We start from the raw sequence: 13739 nt of genomic DNA on the forward strand, positions 1-13739 counted from the left end.
TCACTGCCCTATAAAAAAAAGAAAACCAGACACTCTCTGTGGGGCCAGGCTGAGGTTCAGTTTGCTAGAGATGAGGCCAGCAACACCTACGCTACACATTTTTCAAGCTAAAGTCATCTCTTCCACACTGTATGGCTCAGAACTCTGAGGTTTCAACCAAATACTTATACAAACACTTGAGAAAATCCAAAGTTCATTTTCATGGAGGTGGCGGGGGGGGGGGGGGGACCCACTACACTGTCACCTGTAGGATTCCCCAAGGCCCATGATAAGGAGGGCTTGGCTTTTTGTCTAGGAGAGAAGGCAGGGATCACTCGTGGTTCTGCAAGACCTTGCCCTTGCTCATGGTTAACATCTAAAGCTGTGGCTTTCACTTGAACCAACATCACAGAATAGGTTTTCCATAGCCCAGGTACTCCCAGAACTCAGTCAGTGATCCACTGCAACCCAAGACACCTAATATTTAAGAGCAACTGTCTAATGGACATGTCGATCACCTATTCTTCTAGTTTCTCCAACTATGCAGTAAGTGAAAACATCAGAAAGAAAAATCCTTGGACCAGAGGGCCCCAGGACCCCACAAAAATGTCTTCACTAAATTAGGATTTAATGTTATACCCTGTGACGTTGGAGGGGCCTGATCCAAGAATCTGGTCTAACGACATTTCTGAGTCTTTTGCAAAACCTCAGCTGAAGCGATTATCCACCAAGTTATACAAGGACCCAGCCATATGATGAATTTCTTCTGGAGCTAAGTTCCAGGAAAAAGCTGGTGTCTGCCAGCAAGTATGTATGCTTTCTTTGATCAGAAAGTTAACGTGGCCAGGAAACCTCAGGCCAGACTGGGTACCCAATCAGCTCATCTCAGGTGCCTGGGAACTCCCAGGGCCGGAGTGCTCCCTTTGCATGGCCTTTGTTACTGTATGTTTTTTCCCTGACAGCTCAAGGCCAGGTCTCTTGGTGGAGCTACCCCACTTCATATTATTCTAGCCTATCAACTGGTCTCGGATCCTTTTGGAAGTAAGGAGAGAGATGCTAGGAAAAGAAGGAAAAGAGAAATGCTATTTGCTATTTTCATGGCTACCAGGCCTTGTGAGCTTTCCAAGGAAGTTAACTCCTGTCCTTCACTGCCCCGTGACCACAGTGCTAACACACTTCAGATTATTAATACCCGATAGGAAGAACAAGGAAAAATCGGACAGTTCTGCCACCCACAGTGAAATTTTCATGCGCTGCTGATGTAGAAAAAATAGAAACAGGAAGTTTTGAATCATAATTCTGGTTAAAACCTGAGATCCCAAAGCTTATTTTTTTAATGGTAAAATACTCAGTAACAAGTCAAAAAAAGAACCTCGAAACCTCACTAGAGATTTTCTTTAGAAAAACAGCTTCAAGCTTGCTTTGAGAGTAACGAGAGCCTCCCCTCATGGTGCAGCTGCACAGCCCTGACCAACAGACCCACCCCAAAAGCTGCAGCCGATCCTTGGCAGGGGCCACCAGCCTGAAGGGAAGTGGCCATGTGCTACAGCTTGGGGGCAGGGGGACCTTGTTCTGGGCCTCGAGGCCCATTCCCTTCTAGGCCTCAGTTTCCTTATCTGAAGCATGACGGGGTTAGACGAGATGTCTAGGACCCCTTCCAGCTTCCAAATCCAACGCTATGATCTCATCCCCCAGCTAACAGCATGCCTGATTTTATTTTCTCTGCTAGTGCCACAAACCCCAATACAATCCATCACATGGACTTGGGAAAGGATACTTGCTTCTAAAAGAACAACCGCATGAAAGCTTTCTTTGCCAAAAGGCTTCTCATCCATCGGAATCTAATCCTATTGAGAAAAAAACACATACATACACACGCACACAGTACACACATATACACGTGTGTGCATACATGCATACGTGTGTGCGTATACATGTTTACACACGTACACACGCATATACATATACACACACCTTTGGGGGGGGGAGACTTAGCGAAGTCCTTGTTTCTGGGGACATGCAAGGCCTGAGTACCAATAGGCAGAGCTCCCAGATCGCAAGGGCAGCCCACGCAGGAACCCACCACCACCCACAGACGTCGTCCTGAGAGATGTTGGCTTGATCCAGGCTGCCGGCATGGGCACCTGTTTTGTGCCTCTTCCTTGGGGTCCCTGCTTGCCTCCTGCACCACCACCAGCTCAGCAAGATCAGCATTACTTTTGTCAACAGGCATCATGATGTGTGAAAAAAACATCTGCCAACTCTAAGCTGCCTAGACATTGGACGCTTGGAATGGAGTGATTTTTCTCTCTAACATCTGGCTCCCTTACAATTCTGCCCCCCGGCCCCAGAGCCCTACCTCCCACTTTAAGGAAATGTGTGATCTCCCCCTGCTCCATTATTCCCCCAGTGGACTGCCCGGTGGGTGGCCACACTGGCGGCGGGGGCGGTGGCGGCAGCGGCTACAGCAGCTGCGATGTCTTCTGGGAAGACGTCCTTCTTGAGGGGAAGAAAAAAGGGAGAGTGTATCTAGAAAAGGGTTCCCCAAAACTCTTGTGAGAAGAGCAGAGGCCCAGGAGGAAAGGCTACCTGGGCTAAGAATTCATATAGCCTCCAGGAGAAGAGGGGCACCTGCAGCTCCCTCTCAGGACAGCTGGAAGAGAAACTCTAGGAAAAGAAGGCGAGTCCAGTCAGGAGGGATTAACTCCATCTCAAGTCCAGTCACATTCCTTAGCTGCAAGTCAGACTTACAGAAACCTGAGGGAAGGGGAAAGGGCCTTAACCCTTGGCCCTCAGACACGTGTGGTAGTGGCCTTCCCAAAGAACCAGCCTTGCACTAAGAGAGCCAGACAACCAGGGTGGCAGAGGAGCAGAGGGCAGGGGGGACACACACCTAGAGTAAGGACAAGAGTTGACTGCGAGTGCCACAGGAAAAGAGTGTCAAAGCAGGCACTGAACCCAGAGAGCCTTGGGGTGGGAGGCAAGGGCATCACCACTAGAGGCCGGCCCCAAAGTGGCCCTGGCGCTCAGCTCCGATAACCAGGAATCCCCACCAACAGGGGTCAGTGACAAGGATTGAAGAAGGCAGGCAGAGGGGCAGCTAGGTGGTATAGTGGATAAAGCACCAGCCCTGGATTCAGGAGGACCTGAGTTCAAATCAGACCTCAAACATTTGACACTTGCTAGCTGTGTGACCCTGGGCAAGTCACTTAACCCTCATTGCTCTGAAAAAAAAGGAGAAGGAAGAGGAGGAGGAGGAGGAGGAGGAGGAGGAGGAGAAGAAGAAGGAGGAGAAGAAGAAGAAGAAGAAGAAGAAGAAGAAGAAGAAGAAGAAGAAGAAGAAGAAGAAGAAGAAGGAGAAGAAGGAGAAGAAGGAGAAGAAGGAGAAGAAGAAGAAGAAGAAGAAGAAGAAGAAGAAGAAGAAGAAGAAGAAGAAGAAGAAGAAGAAGAAGAAGAAGAAGAAGAGGAGGAGGCAGGGAGAGAGGTGCATAATATAATATCTTGGGACATGTTTGTACTTCAGAGAACTAAGCTTCAATTACATGGGAAGTTCTTCCCCAGAACAGCCCCTTCCTCGGTGATATCTGACAAGGGCAGCTGGTAGAGAGGGAGCCTCCTGGAGTTAGCTTCCTCAACCAACAAATGACTGAGCTGCAGCCAAATGGGCATGTGAAGGAATGGCTGAGGCTCACACAACAAAAGAACCTAAGCTAGTCTCTTTTTGCTGCCCATGCCCCACCAAATAGGAAAAGAATAAGTTGGAGGACCCCATTTAATCTAACCCTAACCCTAAACTTGTGCCCAGTGGAAAGAACCTTGGGTTTGAAGTCGGGATCTGGGTTCTAATCCAGTTTCTGTTACTTGGTTATATAGTTTCCAGCAGATTGGAAGCTATAAACTGAAAGAGGCCATGGGGTGGAGGGAAAAACCTGTGTAACCTTTGAGACCGATCTCTGTGCCTCAGGTTCTAATTTGGGGATGGGCTAGAGAACTTCAAAGCACCTTTCTCCTTCTAAATCTAGAGAATTTTAAATTGGAGCTCACCAGCTCCAAATGCCAAGTCTGGGTAAATAGAGCAAGAGAGGGCAAAGAGCAGCTGTTCTAGAGAAATCCAGAACTCAAATCCCAGGAGTCTTTGTGCATTACAATTCGAGCAATGTTATCAAAAGCCATCCTGAAGAACTCCCGCTACGTGGGTCAAAGCATATTAGAACAAACAGTGCTGCGATTTAATTTCTTATTCAAGCAACAAACTTGAGCTGCAGTGGAATGGGCATGTGAAGGAATGGCTGAGGCTCACACAAAAAAAGAACCTGAGCTAGTCTTTTTTTGCTGCCTGCCCAAGGGCCCCCCCCCCCGAAAAGAGTAAATTAAAGGACACTGTTTAACTTCATCAACATCAGTGCCTCCCCTGTGCAAGGCACTAGGGAGCCCACACACACCCCAAAAAAGGCAAAACCGTTTTCTAAACCCAGCAAGCTCCTGTCCCACTATGGGGATCTGACATGTACAAAGATATTTTAGAAGGGAAAAAAGAACGCTGCCCACTGGCGGAATCAGGACAGGTTTTGTGGAAGTGGCGGCACCTGAGCCGTTTCCCCGCCACCCGCCACGTCAGGCACAGCCTCTTCAGAGGATTTACAGAAATACAGGAATGGGAATCACACCCAGCCGAAAACAGCAGAATGAGGGTTCACATGTGAGCCCTGAGCCTGGCAAGAAGTGAAAAGGCAGCAGATCCCAAGCTGAGTACCCAAGTCAGCCCCATCAGCCCATTTGTCCACTATCTGGGGGACCGCCTCAGCTAACTCAGGCTAGGGCCCAAAGCTAGACAAAGAAGCCTTCCTTGGTGGAGTTCGAGCGTTAGCAAAGTTGAGTCTGATGAGCTCAAAGTTAATGTGCAAAATCTTTCTGCACTCTGGGCAACCGATCAAAGCTGAGTCCAACGGAGAACACCAGCGAGGGACCAGGAGACTCTGAGCAACACAGAGTCACCAAAGAGGGAAGGGATGGAAAGGAGCTGAAACTCATTAAAACCCCCATTCAGAGTCTACTCTCATGTCGCTAGAGATTTCCATTAAGGGTTCAAAACAAAGGAAAAGACAAAACCCAGTATTACTCACATTTTCACACGCACAGATTTGGAGAAGAAAAAACTCCAGAAAACTGAAGTTTTCCCTATTTCATCCCCCAAGTGTCATTTTGGTTCCTGTTGTGAAACACCACAAGATCAAGGCCAGAAGAGGCTTCTCTACGTGGAATCTACTTTGTCCTAGCCAGATGGTCAAAGGGTTAAGTTTAAGAAGCAGCTGGCTGCTTGTCACTGGCTGGGGGGGTGGGGGGGGAGGAGAGCTAGTCAGCAGTCACTCCTCCTTTGGTGCCCTCCCTCCCCTCCCCCTAGCTCCAGATCTTCCCTCCTACCTTCCCTGGGCTGGGGGTTACAGTTCTGTTGCTCCCCTCCCCCTCCAAAAAAATGCACCTCTAGTCTTGGGGAAAAGCTTGGCTAATGTGCACTGCTGCTAGAGCAGCTGTCTGGTCCCTCTGCCCTGGAAGACAGATGTGGAAAAACTGAAACTTGCAAGCAAGAAACTCAAAAAAGGTAAATACAATATTTTCAACACTTACAAATCATCTCTCTACCTCTCTACCTCTCTTTCTCACAGAGACTCCAAGCCTCATCTTGCCGTTTAGGCAAAGCAAAAGAAGTGTTAGCATGGGAGTCCCAGTAACTCTGCTCTGGCTTCGCAGCCACTGCTCTTTACTCAGTGGGGATGCAAGTCTCCGCTTGCTTCTCAGAGGCTCTCGAGGGTGGCACGGGGCTCCCATCCTGCCCTCGCCCACCGAGGATGATGAGGGAAACCGAGCCTGCAGATGGGCTGGGTGGGTGGCAATCTGACTTGGGTTTTTCATTTCTGTTCAAGCTGTGGTTCAGTAATTGCAAGTGATTGAATAGGAACTCAATAGCTGCCCAGTTCAAGAAGGCTGTCAAAGTGCTTGTTGAGACAATGTGTTCTGTCTGGGAGAGACTTTCTCTGGAGGTGGGCACTCCCTTTGGCTGCTACAGATCTCAGCTCTGGTGGCCCTGGCTTATTCCTGGCTCTGGCTCTGGCTCTGGCGTTGCCGCACTTAATAACGCTTCTTCTGGGGCTCCTCTTAACAACTGCACCCAGGGAGACGCTGCTCTAGACAAAACCAAGAAGGCTTGGTTAGTCTGGTTTCCAGAATTTCGAGGATCCAATTGTTCACAGTGAGGACAAGCCAACGGGAGAACGGGTTGGGTTATGCCCTCCACCAGCACCAGTGGGGCAAATGGCTCGATGTGCAGGCGGCCGTTTGGTGAGGGAAAACTTCTCCCTCTGTGGAGCCTGGGCGCCAAACTGGGATTGGCAGGTCTAGAGTTTATGTATTCTCTCTCCCTAAAGGGACTGCCATTCTGAGGCTCTCTTGGAGATCTACCTTTTAAAAGAAAAATGAAAGATGGGGGTGGGGGGAATGGAGAGAGAGACAGGGAAGAAAAGAAGAGGGAGGGAGGGAAGGAGAGAGAGAGGAGAGAGAGAGACAGAAGAAAAGAGGAGAGTACAGAGACAGAGAGACAGCAACAGACAAAGGCAGAAAGAGAGAGAAAGAAGAAAAAAGGAGAGAGGAGAGAGGCAAAAAGAGAGAAGAAAAGAGGAGACAGATGGGGGGGGGCAGCAAAGAGACACAGAGACCAAGAGAAAGACATAGAGTGAAGAAGAGACAGAAAGAAGAAAAGAGGAGAGAAAGGGAAACAGAGAAAGACAGAGACAGAAAAAAAGAGAGAGATGGGGGGGGAGCAGGAAAGAGAGGCAGAGACCAAGAGAAAGACAGAGACAGAAACAGAAAAAAGAGATAGAGACAGAGAAAGACAAAGAGAAGAAAAAAAGAAGAGACAGAGAGAGACAAAGACAGAGATACAAAGAGAAAGACACAGAGACACACACACATACAGAGACAGAGATGGGTAAAGAGACCAAGAGACCAAAGGGGGGGGGGCGGGCAGGGAGACAACCAAGAGACCAAGAACTACGGAGACAGAGAGAGCCAGAGCCAGAGAGACACAGAAAGACAGAGACAGACACAGACAGAGAGGCACAAAGAGAGACAGAGAGACCAAGAAAGAGACAGGAGACGGCTGAGCAAAAGCAAAGCCAGAGTTGAGGGAGGGAGGAAGGATTTCTGAGAACTCCTTGGCAGGCTGGGTCTCTCTAGCCCTGTCTCTGTGTCTCTGTGCGTCTCTGTCTCTGCGCCGCTCGCTTTGCCCATGGGGAAACAAATGTAATGCTTCTGGAATCATTCAAACATGGAAGCTGCCTAAGAGGGCTAGGCGCTGGGTCCACTCGGAGCGCAGCCTTTTCGCCGCCCCCGCCCCCGGCCTGGCCGCCCCTAATCAGTTTCAGCTTCCCGGGAAGGAAATTCACAAGAAGCGTGTCTGAGACCCTTCCCGGGGGAATGAATTCACCAGGATCGGCCTGGCCGAAGAGGCGCCCGCCCGCCCGCCCACCCCCCGGCCGGGAAGGAGTGAACGCGCCTGTCCCCGGGAGGACGAGGAGGAGGAAGAAGGGGGCCCGGCCCCCCCCAGCTCCGCGCCCCCCGCCAGGCCAAGCAACAAGAGCACCCCCCGCCCCCCACCCGGCGCCCCCGGGGGCGGCCACTGCAGCTGCCGCGCTTGGAGGGAGGCGAAGCCGACAGCGCCGGCGGCGGGACGGCCGGCCTCCTCCGGGAGTTACCTTGAGCGCGGAGGCGGCGGCGGCTTCAGCGCGCCTGCCCGACCCGGAGCCGTGGCGGCGACAACCCCGGGCCCCGAGCCCGGCAGCGGCCCCGGCAGCGGCGGCGCTCCATCCAGCCCGGGCCTCCCCGGAGGAGGAGGAGGGAGGGGGAGGGGGCGGGGGGAGGAGGGAGGAGGAGGGGGAGGGAGGGGGAGGGGGCACGCGGCTCCTTCAGGCTCCGGGGCCGCCGGCCGCCCGCCCGCCGCCTCATGTGACGGGCGCCGCCGCGGCCTGCGAGGGAGGCGAGCTCGCCGCCGCCGCGCTCCCGTGGGCCCCCCCACGCGCGTGCCCGAGAGCCTCTGTCGGCGCAGGTCCAGTGCGCGCACGCGCACACCTCTTCCCCCTCCCCCCCCCCACCGCGGCCATTTTGCAGGCGGACTGGGCGGGGCCTAGGCTTCCCCTACTTGGGCGGCCACTAGGTGGAGCGCCTGAGGCACGGCCCCTAGTTGGAATCAGGACGTGGAAGCCCATGCCCCTGGGGCCATGCGTTGGACAAGGGATGTCAATTTAATGGCTGACTCTTGGGTGGGTAGGGCGTGCACACTGGGCCCTAGGCATCACGCAATTCGATAGGGAGATCAGCCCCCAGCAAAGCAAGCTGTTCCCCAAATTGTTTCACTCCACCACTCAAGAAGTTTTGGTGACTCCCTAGTGCCTCTGCCTAAAATAGCACCTCAGCACATCTGTGTCCACATCACTCCCCTTCATGCACTCTATGTTGTAGCCAAACTAGCCTACTCTTTCCTGGAACTTAGCCTTCTGTCTCTCGCCTCTGTTGCACAAGCCAAAGATGCCCTCCCTCTTCACCTCTGCTCCCTTCAAGGCTCAGTTCAGATGCCCCCCACAAGGCCTCTCCAGATCCCATCTCAGTTTTTAGTTCTTTCTCCCCAACAAGTTTCTTTCTATGTATCTCATGTAGCAAGTGTGATCAGGACACCCTCAGATTTGCCGAACTGGGACCTCTTCCATGGAGCTAGTCATACTCTCAGGTCCCATGCCAAGGGACACAGACCTACCTGGCTGGGGTGACCCAAAGGGAACTTCTGAGTGCTCCCCAGTGACTAGGGGCTGTTCTTAAAGAGGCCCCTTCCCCTCTTGTGTGGAATCTCATGTCCTCTGCACCTTTCAGTCAGCTGTGGGCTGCTATACAAAATCATTTCTGAAGCTTCCCTGTTCCCTTCTCATCTGGCATCAAGGATACCCTCCATGTGTGTAGAGCATCTTTTGATCTCTGAGACATGTGCCTTTTGTCAACAATGTTGTCTGGAGTACCCTTTTTGGGTAATAATAGTGTGATCTGTTTTGTCCAAGTCTTCTGTATCATCCTTCCTTTCAGATAAATTGAAAACATCTCCCATGCTGACAAAATAGTGGCACTGCTAACATAGGTTTCTTCTGTGTGCATGTGTTGTTGAATCGTTTCAATCATGTCTGACTCACTGTGACCTCATTTAGGGTTGTCTTGGCAAAGATATTGGAGTGGTCTGACATTTTCTTCTCCAGCTTATTTTACAAATGAGAAAAGTGAGGCAAACAGGATGAAGTGACTTTCCCAGGGTCACCCAGCTAGTAATGGTCTGAGGCTGGATTTGAACTCTTCTTCCTCTCTGCACTCCAGTGCCCCCTAGCTGCCCTCTTCTGTGTGTAACACACAGCAATATAGCCCATCCTGCCTTCATCTTCTTTAGTGCTTCAGATGAAGACTGTTGGCAATTTGGCACTGTCATCAAAATCATAGAAATGCTGCCAGATCCAATCCCTTTTTTGTTTGTTTGTTGTCTTCCTTGTGTTTCATGTAGAATTGCTCTTTGGATAAGTGAGCCTAGTTGGATTTCCTGACAAGATTTCTGCCGATTTTGTAGATTTTCTGTTGTTAGTCTTTAAAGATTTGAAGAAAGAATTGACATGTATTTTTTTCTAGTCTGACCTAGACAAGTATGCTTTGCAAAGGCATTTGTTGGATGAGTCGTAAATTAGTATAACTATTCTGAAAGGTCATTTGGAATTATCTAAAGAAAGTTATTGAAATGGCCAGACCTTCGGAGTGAGAGATTTTCCCACTAGGCATATCCCCCAAGGAGGTCATTAATTAAAAAACAAAACAAAACAAAACAAGGTACCATATGCTTCTTCCATAGCACTTTTTGTGATAGTTAAGAATTGGAAACAAAGTAGATGCTCATCAACTAAGGAATGCCTAAAGAAATGATGATACGTGAATACTGGATGTGGCATTTTACTGTGCTGTGAGGAACCACAAATATGATGAATACAAAGAAGCTTGGGGAGTGATACAAAGTGAAAGAAGCAGAGCCGAGAAAACAACCTACACAATGAGTACAATGTTCCTGGAAAGACCAAGAGCAAACAATGGAAAATTACAAAGAACAGCTGTGGGCCCAAAATAGAGACTGGAGAAGACCCCTCCCACCCCCCCTTTGCAGAGACAGGAGGTCAATGGGTGTGGAGCATGGTGCCTAATGTCCAATTTTTTAATGTGTTGAATTTTTTCACTTCTTCCTCTTTTTATTTTAAAAAAAAAAAGTCTGTTTTAAGGAATGGCTCTCTGGAAGGGAGGAGGAGGAGGGAAAGAGATACAAAAGATATCAACAAAAATGTATTTTTAAAAAGACAGGAATGCCTAACAGAAGGACAACTGTTATAAATTAAGGGGAGGGTCATATCCTTGACAGCCAGGGCCAGAGCCAAGAGTGAGGCTGCTTGGTGAATTAGGAGAGACCCGAATTTAAAAGCAGCTTCAGACTCTTACTAGCTGTGGAACTCTGGGCAAGTCACTTAACCTCTATCTTAGTTTCCTTAAGCATAAAATGGGGATAATGAATGATAGCACCTCCCTCCCTGGGTTGTTGTGAGCATCAAATGAGATTTGTAAAGTGCTTAGCACAGGGCCTGGCACATAGTCAATGCTCTATAAATGTTAGTTATGATTATGATTATGATTATGATTATTATTATTACTACTACTACTACTACTACTACCTCGAGAGGGTCCCGAGGAGGGGGAGCAGGACGGTGAAAGACTGGAACTTCCAACTCTATGAGTAAGTAAGGATACACTGGAGCTCCTGATGATGATGACGATAACAGGAAGTACAGTGACTGGGCATGGAGCTGGGCTAAGAGCATTTCTTAAAACTACCACGAGTGGCATGAAAGCCACCAGGATTGGCCTTGGAAATGCACTTGCAGGGATTCCTCCATCACATGAATCAAAAGCCTTCACCCCCTCACTTCCTTCCCCTGCTGAGCTGAACACATAGACCAGTATTTCCTGGCTGCTGATCTGTGGCAGAATTGTACCAGTGTGCCAAGCTTTCAGTGCCCAGATTCCCAGCCCCTGGGTTGAGGCTGTTGAAGGGAGAGGGAGGCCTTGGGAGGGAGCTGAGTTGTGTGGCTCATGCAGCAGAACGTGGAGCTTGGGGAACTCCTCCGGCCTTGATGTTATACTAGGAATGGAATGGTACAGGGAGCCCCCCCACCCAGGTCTCCCCCAGCTAGTGGCAGATCCAGGGGTCTGACTGTCTTGGAAACAGAAGCCAGCTCAGCTGGTAATGTGCCTTCCCAGGGCACTAAGGATTAACAGCAAAGATAGCTATTGGGGGGCATCTCTTGGGAGGCTGTGCTGGTTGTATTTTACTGGGCCCTGGGACAGGGGTTCCAGGGCGAGATAGGAAGTGCTCCCACCACTAGCCAGCAGCTGAAGTAACCTGGGTCTCCAGCTGGCCACCCTGATTCCTTTATCTGCTGGTTGGAATTGTTTCCCTTTGTGTCTTCAGAGTTTCCTTCCTGAGAACTTCCCATTCCTCCTAGGCTTACTTCCCCTGGTGAATTTTAGACCATGGGATCTGACTTCTCCTTTCTTGGAAGCCTTTGAATTCTGTTCCTGTAATCTCGACTACTTGTCAGACTCTATGCACAGGGCCCCCAGCTTCCTGATCACAAGTTCTGTACTGGAGCAGCACTTCTTTCCAACGCTGCCCTGGATTCTATCCTCAGAACTCACTTCTCTCCTGTCAATGAGAATTAGATACAGAATAGCAGGTCCTCTCATTTATTCCTCCACACTTCAAAGAATGAGCACATCATTAAGGCAACTCAAGAAATTGTCAATCGTTCTGATTTTGGGGGTGAGAGAGAGACAGAGAGAGAAGGGGGGAAAGAGGACAGAGAAACAGAGAGGGAGAAGAGATAGAGACACACAGAGAGGAAAGAGACACAGAGACAGAGAAAGACAAGGGGGGAAAGAGGAAGGAGAAGAGATAGAGACACAGGAGAAAAAGAGAGGAGAGAGAGAGAATGGGGAAAGGAGGGAGAAACAGAGAGGGAGAAGAAATAGAGACACAGAGAGAGAGAAACAGACAGAGAGGAAGGGGGAAAGAGGAGGGAGAAACAGAGGGAGGAGATACTCAGACAGAGACACATAGAGAGGAAAGACAGACAGAGAGAGAGAGAGCTTGAGTGAGTGTACTCCAACAAATTATCATTAGTATATCATGCCAGGCTTGGGATTTATTTCATTTTTCTGCCTCCATTGAGCTTTGTCCAAATGCCTTTTATCTTGATTCCCTAATCTGGTCCCCAGATTTTCTCACATGAGTATTTGAAGTTTTTTGCTCCAGACCTGTGATTTAATTGGCACTGGGGGCTAGTCTTCATTTTACAAATAAAAAAAACTGAGGCCCAGAGAGGGACTATAACTTTCCCAAGATCACACAGCAAGCAAGTAGTTGGGCTAAGATTTGCACCCAATTCATCTGACTCCACATGCAATTCTCTTCCTGTTGGAGGAAGTTTCATACTTCTGAATCTCTTGCCTTTTATGGGCAGCAATGATGAAAAGCCCACCCATGAAACTAAGGGCTTCATGTTCTTATCCAAGGCCTCACAAGCTTTAGAAACTTTTTTCTTTTAAAAAAAATAGTATTTTCTTTTTTCCAATTACATGTAAAGATGATTTTAACATTCATTTTTAAAAAAATTTTTGAGTTTCAAATTCTCTCCCTCCAACCCCTCTTCCTAAAAAGGTAAGAGTTTTAAATAGGTTATACATGTGCAATCATGTAAAACATATTTCCATATCAGTCATTTTGTAAAAGAAGAAACAGACCAAGAGGGAAAGCAAACACAAAAAAGATAAAGAAAGTGAAAGAAGTCTGCTTTGATCTGCATTCAGATAACATCAGTTCTTCCTCTGGATGTGGAGAGCATTTTCCATCCTAAGTCCTTTGCAATTGTCTTGGATCATTGTATTGCTGAGAAGAGCTAAGTCTGTCACAGTTGGTCATCACACAATGTTGCTGTTACTGTGTACAATGTTCTCCTGGTTCTGCTCACTTCACTCAGCATCAGTCCACTTAAGTCTTTCCAGGTTTTTCTGAAATCTTACTGCTCATCATTTTTTTTTTTTTTTTTTTTTGGTGAGGCAATTGGGGTTAAGGGACTTGCCCAGGGTTACACAGCTAGTAAGTGTGTGTTAAGTGTCTGAGGCCGGATTTGAACTCAGGTCCTCCTGACTCCAGGGCCGGTGCTCTATCCACTGTGCCACCTAGCTGCCCCACTGCTCATCATTTTTATAGCATGTAGTATTCCATTACATTCATATACCACAACTTATTCAACCATTCCCCAGTTGATGGGAATTCCCTCTGTTTCCACTTCTTTGCCACCACAAAAAGAGCTGCGATAAATATTTTTTGTACATGTGGGTCCCTTTCCCTTTTTTTATGATCTCTTTGGGATACAGACCTAGTAATGGTATTGCTGGGTCAAAGGCTATGCACAGTTTTATAGCTCTTTGGGTATAGTTCCAAATTGCTCTCCAGAATGGTTGGATCAGTTCACAAGTCCACTTGAGCAACAGTTTTGAAATTCCTTCTGGCTGTGTCCTTGATGACCATGTGAATCAACAGTCATCTGGTTTGACAGGTCTGGGGAGGTTCTCATGGCCCTGAC

At 48.9% G+C, this 13739-nt stretch overlaps 1 protein-coding gene across 3 annotated transcripts in view; it reads right to left on the reverse strand.

The window, feature by feature from the left end:
• Positions 1–7849, reverse strand: part of CLCN5 (chloride voltage-gated channel 5) — a 100203-nt gene extending 92354 nt beyond the window's left edge. The window contains exon 1 of one of the 3 annotated variants that reach the window (XM_043974963.1): positions 7728–7849. The gene's annotated coding sequence lies outside the window, so the exon portion shown is untranslated. The remainder of the gene's footprint in view (positions 1–7727) is intronic. The other 2 variants (XM_043974959.1, XM_043974960.1) reach the window with 2 other exon arrangements.
• Between the last annotated feature and the right edge of the window lie 5890 nt (positions 7850–13739).

This window comes from Dromiciops gliroides, chromosome X, assembly GCF_019393635.1.
Source record: "Dromiciops gliroides isolate mDroGli1 chromosome X, mDroGli1.pri, whole genome shotgun sequence".
In the NCBI taxonomy this organism is placed as follows: domain Eukaryota; kingdom Metazoa; phylum Chordata; class Mammalia; order Microbiotheria; family Microbiotheriidae; genus Dromiciops; species Dromiciops gliroides.